General features: G+C 47.3%; 1 protein-coding gene across 6 annotated transcripts in view; it reads right to left on the bottom strand.

Annotated features, from left to right (window-relative positions):
- The window catches only part of DNM3 (dynamin 3), a 325491-nt gene that overhangs the window by 71336 nt on the left and 240834 nt on the right, over positions 1-13321 (bottom strand). The gene's annotated exons all lie outside the window — the stretch shown is intronic.

Genomic DNA, 13321 nt, shown 5'->3' on the forward strand with positions numbered 1-13321 from the left:
ACACAAACCAAATGAGGACCTGAATCAAAGTGTATTCCCTAATTCCCGCTGGTGAGAAAGCTGCAAGGAAGGTATAAGAAATCCACAAAAGATTTGAAACGGTGAGTCAAGTTGTAAACTCACAGCAACAGATGGTAACTGCAAGTTTTCAAAATGTCCTTTGCTTCTTCTAAGCATAAATCAGGAGCAGTGCCACTGAAGTCAATGGTGTAAGTGACAGTGAAAAGAGACCCAAAATGATTTGGGGATGGGCCTGTAGCCAACTGGACTTTCTTGCACTGGTAAAATTGAACTTCTAGCATGCAAGGCAACCCACTAAACATGTCTGCTTGCCATTTCATGACAGCCACTCCCCACAACATGCCAGGGAATGGAAAGTTTCACCATCCAATTTAAAAAAAAAAGAAGAAGAAAAAAAAGCAAATATGGTATATGTAGGCTGGTAATACGAAAGGGGAGCAGGGAAAAGAGTAGGTGGTGCCGGGGAGGTAGAGTAAGCAGAACAAACTTACGATGAAAATCTGCGCTATTTTTTTTAATTATGAGTTTTGCCATGGGCTGGCATGAACAGTATATATTATATAGTGGGAAACTGGCCAAAATAAATCCTAGGCTACGGTTGAGAAATGCAGTCTGGAAAGGTTAGTCACAAAAAAAAAAAAAAAAAATTTGTACAAAGTTGTAGTCATTTAAAAAAAAAAAAAAGAGTGTTTGGATACGCCAACACAGAAAGCAGCAGTAAAGTCAGCTGGTAAACGGATCTCTCCTTTCAAAGTGAAACAGCAAGGCTGTGATTTATAGCCAACGAGCTGACTCACATGGGACAGGTTGAAAAAAATAAAAATACTGATTCATTGCTATCAGGGTGGCACTCAGAACCCCTGTCCTGATGAAAGCATATCCTGGGGCAGAGAGGGGACTTGGCAAGCTGAAAAAGAAGCCAGGGTTCCACAAAGCAATATCTGGTAATTATGTTGCGGTAAAAGATAGTGACCAATTGTGCATGCATAGGGGCACAGAGCAAAAAGGAGAGAGAGAGAGAATCAGAAGGAAGAGGTGGGTTTGGAAGGCCAGGTTGATATTTGGACTAATTTTCAATGTATTAGGGACATTTGTTCACACACTCTCTCTCTCTCTCTCTCTCTCTCTCGAACTTAGTTTCCAGTACAGTACATAGCACAGACCAATAGGTAAGTTTTTCTTGGTATTTTTGACAGACAGGAACTGCTTGACCCAGCAGTCATCATGACCATTATCAACAGTGCAAATTTCAAGTGACACTGCAAATCGACAGCTCTTAAAACTCAACAGACTTGCATTTACAGCACGGCTGCTGAATTTAGTGACAAAAAGGCTTTGCTCCTTTTTACTCTTCTCAGCACTGCAGACACAGCACAAGAAAGAGCGAGTGAGCTGGATTCCACATCAACTGGCTTGTACAGCAGGAGCAGAATTGTTGAGGAGAGAGCACAGCTTGACTTTCTGATTCCAGGCTGACCGTGCACCACTGGCAGTTTGGGAAACCAGGCCTGATTCACCACTGCAATACTCCAACTTCGTGTCGCTATTATTCAACTTTTAATTTCTATGGGCCGATTTTTACCACAGGTGCCAAAGGCTTGGCGATTCAGCAACAGCTGTCACTTGCACATGCACAGGACTGAGAAGTCAGGCTGTAAAGGGACTGGGGCTGCTTGTTTGCATTTCTTGACCTTGGAACTGCCAAAGAGGAAGTGTTGAAATGAGTGCAAATTGCTGCCAGTTGCTAACAGTCACATGCACAAACAGAGGGCCCCTAAACCTTGAAAGGAGAATGAGTACAAGTTGATGTGAGCCTCCAAAGGCATTTCACATTTTCAGAGGAAGGTTTGAAAATGCTGAGAAAATTGTGCTGATGAGTTCTAGCACAACTCAAAACTTAGTTTCAGAGTGGTAGCCGTGTTAGTCTGTATCAGCAAAAAGAACGAGGAGTACTTGTGGCACCTTAGAGACTAACAAATTTATTTGGGCATAAGCTTTCGTTGGCTAAAACCCACTTCATTGGATGCATATAGTGGAAAATACAGTAGGAAAATGTTATACACAGAGAACATGAAAAAATGGGTGTTGCCATACCAACTCTAACGAGACTAATCAATTAAGGTGGGCTATTATCAGCAGAAGAAAAAAAACTTTTGTAGTGATAATCAGGATGGTCCATTTCAAATTGTTGACAAGAAGGTGTGAGTAACAGTAGGGGGAAAATTAGCATGGGGAAATAGTTTTTACTTTGTGTAATGATCCATCCACTCCCAGTCTTTATTCAAGCCTAATTTAATGGTGTCCAGTTTGCAAATTAATTCCAGTTCTGCATTTTCTCATTGGAGTCTGTTTTTGAAATTTTTGTTGGAGAATTGCAACTTTTAGGTCTGTAATTGAGTGACCAGGGAGGTTGAAGTGTTCTCCGACTAGTTTTTGAACGTTATAATTCTTGACATCTGATTTGTGTCCATTATTCTTTCACGTAGATGTCACGGCAAACCTGGTGGCTGAACTTTGTGACTTTGTCCTCACCCACAACTATTTCACATTTGGGGACAATGTATACCTTCAAGTCAGCGGCACTGCTATGAGTGCCCGCATGGCCCCACAGTATGCCAACATTTTTATGGCTGACTTAGAACAATGCTTCCTCAGCTCTCGTCCCCTAATGCCCCTATTCTACTTGTGCTACATTGATGACATCTTCATCATCTGGACTCTTGGAAAAGAAGCTGTTGAGGAATTCCATCATGATTTCAACAATTTCCATCCCACCATCAACCTCAGCCTGGACCAGTCCACACAAGAGATCCACTTCCTGGACACTACTGTGCTAAGAAGCGATGGTCACAAACACCATCCTATACTGGAAACCTACTGACCACTATACTTACCTATATGCCTCCAGCTTTCATCCAGACCACATCACACGATCCATTGTCTACAGCCAAGCTCTAAGATACAACCGCATTTGCTCCAATCCCTCAGACAGAGACAAACACCTACAAGATCTCTATCAAGCGTTCTTAAAACTACAGTACTCCCCTGTTGAAGTGAAGAAACAGATTGACAGAGCCAGAAGAATACCCAGAACTCACCTACTCCAGGACAGGCCCAACAAAGAACGTAACAGAACGCCACTAGCCGACGGCTTCGGCCCCCAACTAAAACCTCTCCAGAGCATCATCAAGGATCTACAACCTATCCTGAAGGACGATCCCTCACTCTCACAGATCTTGGGAGACAGGCTAGTCCTCGCTTACAGACAGCTTCCCCAACCTGAAGCAAATACTCACCAGCAATCACACAACAAAAACACTAACTCAGGAACCTATCCTTGCAACAAAACCCGTTGCCAACTCTGTCCACATATCTATTCAAGGGACACCATTATAGGACCTAATCACATCAGCCACACCATCAGAGGCTCGTTCACTTGCATATCTACCAATGTGGTATTTGCCATCATGTACCAGCAATGCCCTTCTGCCATGTACATTGGCCAAACCGAACAGTCTCTACACAAAAGAATAAATGGACACAAATCAGATGTCAAGAATTATAACATTCAAAAACGAGTCGGAGAACACTTCAACTTCCCCGGTCACTCAATTACAGACCTAAAAGTCACAATTCTCCAACAAAAAAAACTTCAAAAACAGACTCCAGTGAGAAACTGCAGAACTGGAATTAATTTGCAAACTGGACACCATTAAATTAGGCTTGAATAAAGACTGGGAGCGAATGGATCATTACACAAAGTAAAAACTATTTCCTCATGCTGATTTTCCCCCTACTGTTACTCACACCTTTTTGTCAACTGTTTGAAATGGGCCATCCTGATTATCACTACAAAAGTTTTTTTTTCTTCTGCTGATAATAGCCCACCTTAATTGATTAGTTTCATTAGAGTCGGTATGGCAACACCCATTTTTTCATGTTCTCTGTGCATATACATCTTCCTACAGTATTTTCCACTGAATGCATCCGATGAAGTGGGTTTTAGCTCACAAAAGCTTATGCCCAAATAAATTTGTTAGTCTCTAAGATGCCACAAGTACTCCTCGTTCTCAAAACGTAGGGAACTTCTCAGTACATGACGGGAGCTCTGTTCCTGTAAGACAGTTCTCTGCAGGGCAAGAGCAACACCTAACATCTGTTTCAGCAGAACTTGGTAATCTTCTACAAAAGGAGTTTCACACAACAGAGAAAAATGTTAGTCCTTTGAGACAGTATTTATAAGAGCATGCACAATGCTCCGGTAGTGTAAAAATAATCCTCACTCCAGCTCACAGCAGAATCAGTTTTCAGTGGATTCCATTTTCCTCAGTTCATCCTCTTTCTCTGTCCCTCTGCAAGGCTTTAAAAAGTGTTCATCACTCTGGTATCTAGGTGCTCTTTGGCCACAGATACGTTAATAAAAAGAAAAATTCTCAGAATTTATTTTGACCGCAAAGCATTTCCCAAGGAGGCAAAAAAAATCTGACAACCCAACCATTTTGATTTGTTTAAAGGGAGGAAGATAAAAGACTAAGTTTACCACTAGAAACCAGAAGTGTTTTTAAGGGCTACACATAAAAATTAACTTACACCAGACAGAGGCAAACAAAACCAGGTTCCAAAATATCCTTTATTAAAGGCACTAACAAGATGAATGTTCTCTTGACATTAACATGGATTTTTACGTATGCTCCCCAAAATGTGAATTAATGCACAATGTGTCTTTTCCACAAGAGCAGACTTGGGGCCCATGATTCTGTGTGTTGTGGGTTTAACTGCAAATATTTGGCTCATGGTAGAATTGTGTGCTTTTGGATCACACTCCCTACCTGCTCTGATAACCATGACAGTGTGAAGGCCAGAAGAGACAGTTTGGTAACCATTCCTTAAACCTATTTAATAATCAACTATTCTGCTTCCTTATAAGGCTTTTGGGGTTCTATTTTTACAGTTGGTTTAGTAGAGTAAAGCTGTATTACACATGAAATGGTGACGCCAAACACGTGAACGTAGCAGCAAATATTAACATTTATGTACTATAGATAGGTTTCCTGAAGGGCTCAGCCTTAGCTTAGCTACACTGCCATTGAAGTCAATGGTAAAGCTCCCAATGGCTTCAACAAGAGCAGAGTTAGGCCACTGCGGTGAACGTCTGAAAATCCCTCCCACTTATCCATTCATCAATGGATACTTTAAATACATTAGAAAAGACCTGAAAGATCTCTACTCCAGTATCTTATGTGTTTATCCTGTATGGAGCACAGGAAAAGATGTAGTCATTTGGTATGCTGGAAGGACACTTTACTAGCCAATCTGCTTGAAGTAATCTCTACCACTAAAAGAGACTACACCACAGATCCTTACCAGGGCTGCTTCATTGTACACCATTTAATATCTATTACCACCTCCTCAATGAATACCAGAGAACCGTGCCTGAAGACTGGTTAATTTTCAAAAGCACCGTAATTTTAGTTAATTGTTGACATTTGTAACTCTAAGAGAAATTGTCAGAACTGACTGTAGGGTCAGCAGAGCTTTCCCAAAAGTGGGGGGCCAGGCCCCCCAACCCCTCTGTGGCCCCACCCTGCCCCTCCTCTTCCCCCCTGAGGCCCTGACCCCGGTCAAGATGGAAGTCAGACCAGGGCCGGGGAGCCCAGGCCCCTCCACCTGCCCAGGATGGTGGGGCCCAAGAGAAGCCCCTCCCCAGCCTGTGTCCTCGCCCCCCCCCCGCTCATGGTAGGTGGATGGTCTGCGGCTCCTCACAGTTGCCCATGCAGCTCTTACCTCGACCCGACTCCGGCTCCTGCCCTGGGTGAGGGCCTGGGAGGTGGGGATATGGGCCGAGGGCTGCTCTCAGGTCCCCCACCCCCGGGCAGCTGGAGGGTCCACAGCTCCTCACAGCTGCCTGGGCTCCCTGGCAAGGCTCCAGCTGCCAGCCTGGCTGAGGCCTTGGGGGAAATAGGAGAGGTAGAGGCAGGGCCCATTGTGAAAAGTGGACGGGCAGGCCCATCCACTTTCAATAGGTGAGGGGGCCCTGGCCCCCCTGGTTTCAGCACCCCTGACTCATGGTGAGTTTCATGTATGCCATGGTGCTGTAACCATGTTGGTCCCAGGATATTAGAGAGACAAGGTGGATGAAAGAATATCTTTTATTGGACCAACATTACTAAGTGGTATAAAAGTAACTACCAACCATTTGGAGACCATTCCTAAAAGGTTTCTGTCAAAAAAACTACTTTTATTGTAGAGAGCTTTGCATGTCAGTTATAGAATACCAAAAAGGATTTGAGAAGATCTCTAATGGGTATAACCTCTCAGGCAAGGCCTGTCTTTCTTGTGCCTCGATTAAGAGTATATTAGTATTCACATGAGGAAATGGAAGAATTAATAAGTGGATGGATCTCTTCTATCCGATCTTTTGTACAGTGGCCACTTGTTAAGTGTCCATCAGGCCAAACCCGCTCATAAACTGATGGTCAACATTCAAAATAGTTCTGGGTCATTGAAGAGCTGATATCTGAGTGTCTGGCTGTAGATAACGGATTCTTGGTGTGTTTGGAGTGACTACTGAATTTGTGAGGTGTGGTGATCTGTGGGTTTCTACCTACCTTCATATAGGGTGACCAGACAGCAAGTGTGAAAAATCGGGACGGGGGGAGGGGGGGTAATAGGAGCCTATAGAAGAAAAAGACCCAAAAAATCAGTACTGTCCCTATAAAATCAGGACATCTGGTCACCCTACCTTCATAGCTTCAGTAACCACCCCAAACACAGCAACAAATATATTATCTACAGCGAGGCATTCAGATATCACAGAATATGCTCCAAGGGGAAAGTCTGGGATAGATACCTCAAAACTGCCTTCCGCAAACAAGGACAATCACTATGCTCTTGAATGAACTTAGACAGAAAAATGATAAAAGACAAAATCACTACATCATCTGGGGTGAACACTTGTCACAACACGATCACTCTATATCTGACCTATCCAGAGGTGAAAGTAAGCCGGTATGCCCCAGGCGGCAATTTAAAGGGCCTGGGGCTCCCAGCAGCGGCTGGAGCCCCAGGTCCTTTAAATTGCCGCCAGAGCCCCGCTGCTGGAGCCCTGGGGTAGCGGCAGGGTTCCGGGGGTTACTTCAAGGGCCGGGGCTCCCGCTGCCTCTACTGCCCTGGGCCCTTTAAATAGCTGCTGGAGCCCCGCCACTACCCCAGGGCTCCGGGGGCTATTTAAAGGGCCGGGGCAATAGAAGCAGGGGAGTCCTGGGCCCTTTAAATAGCCGCCGGAGCCCTGCTGCTGGAGCCCTGGAGTAGCGGCGGGGCTCCGGGGGCTATTTAAAGGGCCCTGGGCTCCCGCTGCCTCTACAGCCCCGACCCTTTAAATAGCCGCCGGAGCCCCCGGCTGCCGCTGCTACCCCAGGGCTCTGGCAGGCTCCAGCGGCTATTTAAAGGGCCCGGGGCGGTAGCAGCGGCCAAGCCCTGGGCCCTTTAAACTGCTTCCAGAGCCCCCGGCTGCCGCTGCTACCCCAGCAGGGGAGGGGGAGGGCACTTACCAGTACAGGGTTGGCCAGGGCTGGCTCTGACCCCCCCACATCCCCGCCCCTTCCGCCCGAGGCCCCACCCCTTCCAGGGGGCACAGCCGGCCTCAACCCAGCCCTGTACCGGCAAGTCCCTATTTCTACTTTCACCCCTGGACTTATCAGTCCTCATCCACAAAGGAAACCTGCACAACACTTTCAAAAGACAAGGCTGGGAACTTAAATTCATAAGTTTGATAGACACTAAAACTCATGGTCTTAATAAAGACACTGGATTTATGGCTTTTTAAAACAACCTGTAACCCATTTACAACCTCCACGCCGCCCCCGAACTGCTTCTTCCCCCCTTTCCTCCCTATGACTGGACGGGTGTTAATGGGCCACTTCATCTTGAATGGTCCCTTATTAACTACTTATGCTAAACAATCTTTTTCATCTTGTATTTAGCTGTGACACTCTGAGTAAGTTTCCCAGACCTGAAGATCTCTGTGTGGCTTGAAAGCTTGTCTCCCTCACCAACAGAAGTTGATCCAATAAAATATATTACCTGACGCACTTCGTAAGTTTTATGACATTTCTGAAACTTTTCTTCTAGTCAGTCTTGACCATTACAAATTTGAATTTGCATCAGCACTTCAATAATCCTTAACTATTTTGAATATTGACCATCAGTTTGTGAGTGGTTTTGGCCTGATGGACACTTAAGATGAGATACTACGCTAGAAGAGATCCGCCCACTTATTAATTCTTCCATTTCCGACCTCATGTGAATACTAATCTACTGTTGATCGAGGCACAAAGAAAGACAAGCCTTGCCTCAGAGGTTATACTCATAAGGGATCTTTTCCAATTCTCTCTAACTGACATGCAAAGCTCTCTACCAAATAAGAGTAATCTGATTGGAGCTGACTGAGATATCTGAGCCATTAGTGATTATCTTCAAAAGTCACGGAAGATGGGAGAGATTCCAGAGGACTGGAAAAGGGCGAATATAGTGCCAATCTATAAAAAGAGAAATAAGGACAACCCAGGGAATTACAGACCAGTCAACTTAACTTCACTAGCCTGGAAAGATAATGGAGCAAATACTTAAGCAATCAATTAGCAAACATCTAGAAGATAATAAGGTGATAAGTAACAGTCAGCATGGATTTGTCAAAAACAAATAGTGTCAAACCAACCTGACGGCTTTCTTTGACAGGGTAACAAGCCTTGTGGATAGTGGGGAAGCGGTAGACGTGGTATATCTTGACTTTAGTAAAGCTTTTAATACTGTCCCACATGACGTTCTCATAAACAAACTAGGGAAATGCAACCTAGATGGTGCTACTATAAGGTGGGTGCAAAACTGGTTGGACAACTGTTCCCAGAGAGTAGTTATCAGTGGTTCACAGTCATACTGGAAGGGCATAACGAGTGGGCTCCCGCAGGGATCAGTACTGGGTCAGGTTCTTTTCAATATCTTCATCAATGATTTAGATAATGGCATAGAGAGTATACTTATAAAGTTTGCGGACCATACCATGCTGGGAGGGGTTGCAAGTGCTTTGGAGGATACGATTAAAATTCAAAATGATCTGGACAAACTGCAGAAACCGTCTGAAGTAAATAGGATGAAATTCAATAAGGATAAATGCAAAGTACTCCATTTAGGAAGGAACAACCAGTTGCACACATACAAAATGGGAAATGATTGCCTAGGAAGGAGTACTGCGGAAAGGGATCTGGGGGTCATAGTGGACCACAAGCTAAATATGCGTCAACAGTGTAACACTGTTGCAAAAAAAGCAAACATCATTCTCGGATGTATTAGCAGGAGTGTTGTAAGCAAGACACAAGAAGTAATTCCTCCGCTCTACTCCGCGCTGATTAGACCTCAACTGAAGTATTGTGTCCAGTTCTGGGCACCACATATCAGGAAGAATGTGGACAAAGTGGAGAAAGTCCAGAGAAGAGCAACAAAAATGATTAAAGGTCTAGAAAACATGACCTATGAGGGAAGATTGAAAAAACTGGGTTTGTTTAATCTGGAAAAGAGAAGACTGAGAGGGGACATGATAACAGTTTTCAAGTATGTAAAAGGTTGTTACAAGGAGGAGAAGAAAAATTGTTTTTCTTAATCTCTGAGGCTAGGACAAGAAGCAATGAGTTTAAACTGCAGCAAGGGAGGTTTAGGTTGGACATTAGGAAAAACTTCATTGGAGATTTTTAAGAGCAGGTTAGACAAACACCTGTCAGGGATGGTCTAGATCAGGGGCGCAGGGCCGGCTTTAGGCCGATTCAGCCGATTCCCCTGAATGGGGCCCCGCGCCTAGAGGGCCCCGCGCAGCTGTCCATCCGGCCCACGGCCCACTTACCCCTCCTCCCCTGAACGCTCCACCCACCTTCTCCTCTCCGCGAATCAGATGTTCGCGGGAAGCCTGAAACAAGCAGCAGGCAGGAGGTAAGCAGGGGGGTGGAGGAGAGTTCCAGGGGGGCTCAGTGCGGCCCAGGTCGAGCGCGCGGCTCCCTCCGGTCTGGCCCCGGCCGAACACCCCCAGCCCGGTCCCGGCCAAGTGGCTCTGGCCTGGCCTGGCTCGGGCCCCGCGGTGCCGGCCCTGGCCAAGTGGCACCGGCCCGGCCCGAGAGGCTCCAGCCCGGCTCAGTTCGGGCCCTGTGGCGCCGGCCCCGGCCCGGACGTGGACCTGGCCGAGCGGCTCTGGCCCGGCTCAGCTCGGGCCCTGCGGTGCCGGCCCCAGCCAAGTGGCGCCGGCCCGGCCCGAGAGGCTCCGGGGCCCGGACGTGGACCTGGCCGAGCGGCTCTGGCCCAGCTCAGCTCGGGCCCTGCGGCGCCGGCGCCAGCGCGGACCGAGAGGCTCCGGCCCAGGCCCAGACCGAGCGGGCCCGGGCTGAGCGGACCCGGCCCAGACCCAGCCAAGCAGCTCCAGGCAGCGCGGTTAGGGGGCAGGGAGCAGGTGTTGGAAGAGGACAGGGGAGTTCGGAGGGTTGTGGGGGGATGGATGGGGTTGGGGCGGTCAGAGGGCAGGGAACAGGGGGATTGAATGGGGGCAAGGGTCCTGGGGGGGGCAGTCAGGAAGGAGCAGGGGTTGGGTTGGGCGGTGGGGGGCAGTCAGGGGCAGGGGTTCCAGGGGCAGTCGGGGACAGAGAGAAGGGGTGGTTGGATGGGGCAGGGGTCCCAGTGGGCCATCAGGAATGAGAGGAAGGGTTGGATGGGGTGGCAGGGGACAGGGAAGGGGGGTGGATGCGGCAGGGGTCCCGGGGTGTGTGTCAATAACTTTAGGTAGGCTTAGCATGCATCCACATACATTACGCAATGTATGTAATATATAATTTTATTATTTATATAGTTATGGAAAGTAAATAATACATGGAAGAAATGAAAGGTTTTTTTACGTGTTTTTTTTTTTAAAGTAATCCCTGTCGGGGCCCCACCGAAAATGTTCGAATTGGGCCCCGCACTTCCTAAAGCCGGCCCTGCAGGGGCGGGCAAACTTTTGGCCTGAGGGCCACATTGGGTTTCTGAAATTGTATGGAGGGCCTCCCCAAACAGCCAGGCATGGCCTGGCCCCCGCCCCCTATCCAACCCCCCCTGCTTCTCACCCCCTGACGGCCCCCCGGGGACTCCAACCCCATCCAACCCCCCTGATGGCCCCCCCGGGACCTTTGCCCCATCCACCCCTCCCTGTCCCCTGACCACTCCTGGAACCCCTGCTCCTGACTGCCACTGATCCAACGCCTCCTCTCATTCCTGACTGCACCCCCGGGACCCCTACCCCATCCAACCCCCCTGTTCCCCGCCCTCTAACCATCCCGCCCCCTATCCACACCCCGCCACCTGACCACCACCCTGAACTCCCCTGTCCTCTATCCAACCCCCCCTACTTTCTGCCCCCTTACCACGCTGCCTGGAGCACCAGTGGCTGGCGGCGCTACAGCTGCACCACCCAGAGCACCAGGACAGGCAGCTGCGCCGCCCAGCTGGAGCCAGCCACGCCACCGCGCAGCACAGAGCACCGGGTCAGGCCGTGGCTCTGCAAGAGCCTTGCTGGCCAGAGCATTGTGCTAGCGGTGCGGCGAGCTGAGACTGCGGGGGAGGGGGCAGGGGGCCAGCCTCCCGGGTCAGGAGCTCAGGGGCCGGGCAGGAGGGTCCCGCGGGCTGGATGTGGCCCACGGGCCATAGTTTGCCTACCTCTATTCTAGAATGAAGTATGAATAATACGATACAACAACATGCTAACTATTTTGATACCATTATAAAAGGCGTGGAAGGAGGGAATGCAGCCGATGTAATATCTGGATTCTTGTAATGAATTTGGTAGCATCTCACAAAATAGTACTTGCAAAGTTAATTCTGATTGGCTTCAATATGAGTTGTGTTGTGCGGACACACGACTGAAGGATCATGAAAAAGGAAACAATAAATGGCAATGTATTAGCTGGTTGCCAGGTATCCAGTGGGCTGCCCCTGGATTGGTATTTGACCCATTTTTATACCATTACTTATTCCTGAAATAATTTGTCTAAAATCTTCCATAAAAACCCAGCTATTGTGGGAGAAGTGTGGAAAGGTAATGAACTCAGAGCCATTGGGTCGGTGGTGCTGGAGTGGCAGCTTGGTATGAGGCAAGAAAACTACGGGCTGCATGCATATGTGAGCAGCAACAAATAGCAGGCGGATCAGAATTGGGAACGTCAGATGGAGTGGGTGGCTAGTGAAAGCAGGGGCAGTGGCGGTGATACATAGAGGGAAATGAAGATGATGTTATAAGAAGCCAGAGCAGTAGACAGTAGTACTTGTGGAAGAGGAGGAGGAGGCGAGCTGGGGAGAAGAGCAAATTACTTCAAAATGCGCGCACCACCAGCCAGACTGATGTGCAAGCTCTTTGATGGGAGATCAATCCATTCACACCACTACAGTGATGTACCAGAGTGAAACAGTTAATGAAGGAAAGGTAAACTACACATTAGGGGGCAATTTTCAAAGGCACAACGGCAGTTAAGTCTCCTAAGTCCTACTGAAAGTCTATTTGCGCCTTTAGAAATCTCCCCCTAGATCTACAGAGGATATTCAATTGGAAGGTGTTACAAATACCAGTGAAGACAGAAAAATAATACCCAAGAGTTTTTCCACAAGCTCAAACTGCCCAAGTGTCAAATCCTCCCATTGACCCAGTCCCCTGGGAGTTCCATCATGAAGAGGGGAATGTAATTTTTGACAGATTTACAGTAATTGCAAAGGCTTCTTCTGATGGAAACTTATTTACAAAATGGAATATCCATAGGTCTAACGTAGGCCCTTAATCATCACTGGCACCCTGTCCTGGGATTCTGCCCTGGCACTGGAATCCATGCTAGTGTGGCCCTTAGCTACATTGAAACCAGAAGCTCAGACAGACTTAAGTAATGAGGTCACTTTGGAAATTGGACCAAAACCTCTTGCGCTATGTATAAATAACAACATGACACAGACTGACAAAGGCCTTAAAAATATGAAAGGGCAGTCTGGCAAAATAATTTCCTGGCTTTCTGTATAGTATGTCCAACTGTTACAGTTATTTTTTTCCCTACTCAGTTTTCTTCTTATTTCACTTAATTGGGTAAACATGTATTTGGAGAGGCAGTAAAGCAGTAAAAGAAATTTGCATAACAAACTGGAATACCTCCTTCAGTTCTAGAATATGGGGTCTGCAGGAAGATATTAGCGTTCTGCAAAATATCTGTCACCTTCAAAGACAGGAATAGATACTGTGAGGTGGAAGAAAAAC

This window comes from Trachemys scripta, chromosome 8 (assembly GCF_013100865.1).
Source record: "Trachemys scripta elegans isolate TJP31775 chromosome 8, CAS_Tse_1.0, whole genome shotgun sequence".
Taxonomy (NCBI): domain Eukaryota; kingdom Metazoa; phylum Chordata; order Testudines; family Emydidae; genus Trachemys; species Trachemys scripta.